Raw genomic sequence first — 4,890 nt, 5'->3', positions numbered from 1 at the left:
AAACTGATGATAGTTCAAGAGGTTAACTTTCTTTTAGATATTGTTTCCTTTTTCTTTTGTCAGTTGTCATGTTATCCAGCAGTAGAAAATAGACTCTATCAAAGTTGTTTTGGAAGGTTATTAAATATGTATGTATGTGTGTGTGTGTGTGTATGTGTGTGTGTGTGTGTGTGTGTGTGTGTGTGTGTGTGTGAGAGAGAGAGAGAGACAGCGTGTGTGTGTTGCGTGTTGGTGGCTTAAGCGATTTTTTCTAATTATTTCAGAAACAGTAATGAAAACATTTTAATAAGGATTTCTCATTTGATCATAAATACATATTTTTCGATTTTTAAAACGTTTAGTCTAGGTAAGAATTTTTTGATTGCCTTTCGGTACTTTGCGTTATCCATTAGGCGTCTGTAGAAAGGAAAGATTTTGAATCTGCTGTTTCCACATATTTCCAGATGCTTGCTGAGCGGAAACTTTCGTAGTTCTTTCTGTCTAATGTGTTGTATTTGAATTCTTGCACATTGTCAAAGGGAATTGTTGTTTTCGCCAATATAATTTTCCTTGCAATTGGGGCAGGTTATGCAGTATATGAGAATTTGTATCTTGCAGTTCATATCTGCATTTACTTGGAAAGAGAATCCACTTTTAAATTTTCTATGGAAACCAGTGTCCAAATATTTGAAGTTGTTGTCATCACATATTCCACATCTATTATCTCTACAATCCTTCACGGAGAATTCTGAATTATCCCCTGATGTGATTTTTGCCCGAATGAGATGTTTTCTAAGATTTTTTGGCTGACATTTACTGTTTCATATAAGGTTTTCATCAACCAAGTTTTTCATTTTGGAGCTTTGTAAGAGTACTAAAAGGTTTATTTTTATAGTGCTGAAAATGTTGGTTACTCATGGATTATCTGTACTGATAAATGGAGTAGTATTTTCTTTCGCTTTCTTCTTATGTGTCTTCAGTTGTATGATGTCCAGTTTCATCGCCTTTATAATTCCAGCATTTATTAGTTTTAAGGAGTAATTCTGGGATTTGTTTTAGGAAGCCATTGATTTCAGTGAGTCGCATTTGACGTATTTTCGGATCAAAACCTATTGCACGGATACGTCTGGTCATACTATATGGAATGTTGCTTTTGTTGTGTGAGGGATAGCAAGAGTAGAATTTCAAATACTGCGTGTGAGTATTTTGTTTTTTAAATATATCGTTGTTACTGTGGAGTCGCGGATTTTTATGCAAAAGTCTAGGAAAGGCAAGTCATTATGAATGGTCTCTGACGAGAATTTGATATGTCGGGGAGGGGTGTTCAGAATATTGTTAAATATTTGTTAATAATCATTTTTTCCCCCAAAAATAAAGCAGTTTTAGAGGAAGCGTATCCACGTTAAAATGAAATATTTCTTGATATTTGGGTCAAAAGCGTTTTGTACTTCCTCTCGTAGCTTTTCTTTTCAAAAACTCATGACCAGGTTAGCGTATGAGGGTAAAAATTTCGTCCCCACTATCATACCCTTTATGTGTCGATATGCTTTACTATCAAAGTTAAAGGTGTTCTTGATATTGATATCCGTTTTGAAATGTTCGTTTATCTTCACTCTGTTTTTCTACTCAGTGTTTGATTACTTCCCGGTTCAAAGTAGAAGGTATATTAGTGTAAAGGTTATTAACATCGAATCTTGTAAGGATAGTCCCTTCTGGGACATTGAGTGGGATGCATTTGAGAAAATTCATATTGTTTCGGAAATAGCTGAGTATTAATGGGCATAAGGGTTCAATGAGTATATCTAAAAGATGACTTAATCGCTAATTTGGAAATTGTGGCCCAGCAACCATTGGTTTCAATTTGAGATCAGTGGGTCTTAGTATTTTTATGTAGTGATTCTTCTGATCACTTATAGCTCTCGTGGATCTTGAGTAAACCGTGGAAATTTCTGTCTTTAATTTCAGAGTAACATAAGTAGCCTATTTTATTATCTGTGAAGAAGCCTGGGTGTTGGACAATTTATGTTCTGACTTTATTCATTCTTGTTTTTTCTAGATTTCTTATTTCTTCCTTACAGTAAACCTTGTCTATTATATGTTCCAATATTTTGTCTTTATAACAGTCCCTGTCCATAATCACTCTTATTCGCTTCTTTTAGGATGACTGAGTTGTTATTCTTCAGAATTAATAAGGCTTCCTTTGCTTCTCTACAAACGTTTTGTTTGTATTTATGGGCACTGAGAAGTAATTTGGAAATTGTGCCTATATATATATATTATCTAAATGCTTGTCACTCTCCTTCTAAGGGGTGAAGTAGGATTTATTTCCTACAATTCACTTATCATTTATATTCTTATTGCCGATGAATTCTATAAGGCGAAAGTGGCGACTAAAATTTTCAACGTCTGCTTTTAGTTCTATGAGATTAGAAGTAGGAGTAAGGGTAAATTTGAAACCTTTCAATAAAAGATCTATTTTGTTTTTGTTGAGGTTTCTTTTAGATGAATTTATAATTTGAGGGTCTATATGTTCTGTAGGTTTATTTAATTTTTTTTGTTTCATCGGATCTGAGGCCCGGTGGTAGTATGTTCTCCCTAAAAAAATAGAGTTATAGCACTGCGAATCTGTTACCAGTTTCTAGAGTTCTTGTTGTTTCTTCGTGGGTGAGAAAACATTCCATGTTCTCTATTACGCTGCATATAGTATCTGTCCTCTTCTCATCCTCTTATATGCTTGGTCGTTAACCGTGGATTTCTTAAGCCTTCATGATGTCTATTTACATTGACTTTGATTTTTTTCCTTGTCTTTCTCCCCATGTATTTGCCCATCTAGGATATTTGGTATTATGGATTGGTAGTTGTCTTCTATATCTCGTGAATTTTCTTGTGGTAGAGCTATGTTTTGGCATTGTGGCGTATAGGTATCTAGTTTGCATTTGGGATGATCTTGAGACCATCTCCAGATATGCCTTTAAATGACTGGGAGCCTGATACCTTTATTTGGTTCCTCGGGGACCGATTTCCATTTTTTTGAATTTTTTATATCTTTCCATTGTCGTTTTTTTTTTCATAATGGATTTTTCTCCATAGTTTGTCGTAATTAATGAACCAACAAAGAATGGAGAAGGGACATTTCTGTTTACAGACAGCATAATGCACATATTGTTGTCTCTTCTAGCTTTTCACCCTTTATTTCTCTAACGAGGAATTTTCTGGGGAGGATTGGATTTTCTTCGTTTCGCCAATTTTGGTAAGTGTTGGCTCTGTCATCACATCAAATGCATTTCTATTATGCATGTTAGCATTGAGATAGGGGTAGTCCATTGGTAGAATCTGCATCATTGGTTCTTATTGCTAAAATGTTTTAAAAAGAGTTCCTTGAGCCTAAATGTCATTCACAACTTTATTTATAATGGAAAAAATTGTGTCGAGTTTTGAGATAAGTAGATTCAACTTACTGGTTCTTTCTGTGAATTCTTCCACGTTTCTGATACCCCATAGTTGTGAGTTTCATTGTAATCCATTCATTCTTATGTCTGGTACATCCGAATAAATATGTATAGATTGTTTAAAGTTTATAGATAGTTTGAATATGAATCACACTTTGGGACTGGAATTAATCAAACACTGGCTAGAAAAACATAGAGAGAAGATAAACGAACGTTTCAAAAATCACTTAAGCAAGCTTCCAAACATTCACCATACACACACATACACAATCATACATCCACACACACATATATACACAAACACGCGCATATATACACAAACACGCGCATATATAGATTCAAAACAACAAAAATCATTTCTCTTCACAATTCAACTCCAGATTTTTTTCAACTAATATATATAGAAATGTATGAATTTTCTGTAAATATATCATTCCTGATCTCTGAAACGGATGAAAGCGTTGAATAAATAATTATACAAAATTCTCATACTTCCCTTTTCTTAATACACACGCACACACACACACACACACATACACGCGCGCGCGCACACATATATATATGACAACTGATACATAGGTATCATATGGTATTTATGCCAACATACACATAAAACGCACGCACGCAACACTGGTTAATTTATATTATTCCATGTTATGTTTTCTTGGTATATTGTATCGTAACTGAGGTCAAGATATTGTTAAAATTATACTGTTGTTATTAGTATGATATGGAAATTATTCTCTATATCTAATGGTTGTTGTTAGTCTGCTTATTCTTTCTGTAGAACGTCTAGCTTCACGTATGTGAACTGAGTTGGTGACCTGTCGGAGAGTCGGATCATGAAGTTGTTTAAAGAAGATTTAATGAAACATTTTTGAGGGAGAAGTCATGTGAAGCTGAAATGTAACCAGAAACAGGAAAAATATAATTATTTCACAAAAATAACAGACCTTATTTGCTTCTCTGTGTGAAATAGCCTAGTGCACTTTAGAAGCTTCCCTGTTGAAAAGCAAAATGAAAAAAGAAATATTCTCTTTACACTTACATTCAAAAAAACAAACACCATTCTCTTCCCAATTCAATTCCAGATTTTTTCGACTAACTCATACATATATGTACATGAAAGTTATAAATTTTCCTGTACCAAAAGTCATTCTTAATGAATTTCTGAAACGAGATGAAAGTGCCAAATAAGTAACTATCTAACATTTTGACTGCCTACTTTTTCATAATAGATAATATTAGTGCACCACTTGAAATAACCTATATGTACGTACATACATACATGCATACATACATACAAACATACATGTGTGTGTGTGTACATATACACAAACTGAGAATGCACTCACAAATACTTATTTCTGGCAGTGGTCGAACGCACTTTACCTAGTACATTATAAGCAGTCCTTTTTGGGTGATATTCCAGTTTACATATATATATATATATATATATATA

At 33.8% G+C, this 4,890-nt stretch overlaps 1 long non-coding RNA gene across 15 annotated transcripts in view; it reads right to left on the bottom strand.

The window, feature by feature from the left end:
• Positions 1–4,890, bottom strand: part of LOC106871257 (uncharacterized) — a 413,124-nt gene that overhangs the window by 326,335 nt on the left and 81,899 nt on the right. Inside the window, exon 3 of one of the 15 annotated variants that reach the window (XR_008266338.1) lies at positions 3,438–3,610. The exons of the other annotated variants lie outside the window; for them this stretch is intronic. This is a non-coding gene — a long non-coding RNA (uncharacterized LOC106871257). The remainder of the gene's footprint in view (positions 1–3,437; positions 3,611–4,890) is intronic. 15 annotated transcript variants of the gene reach the window in all.

The sequence above is a fragment of the Octopus bimaculoides genome, chromosome 20 (genome assembly GCF_001194135.2).
Source record: "Octopus bimaculoides isolate UCB-OBI-ISO-001 chromosome 20, ASM119413v2, whole genome shotgun sequence".
NCBI lineage: Eukaryota > Metazoa > Mollusca > Cephalopoda > Octopoda > Octopodidae > Octopus > Octopus bimaculoides.
The sequence above is the reverse complement of the archived record's forward strand: the minus strand, read 5'-3'. Positions and strand labels throughout refer to the sequence as shown.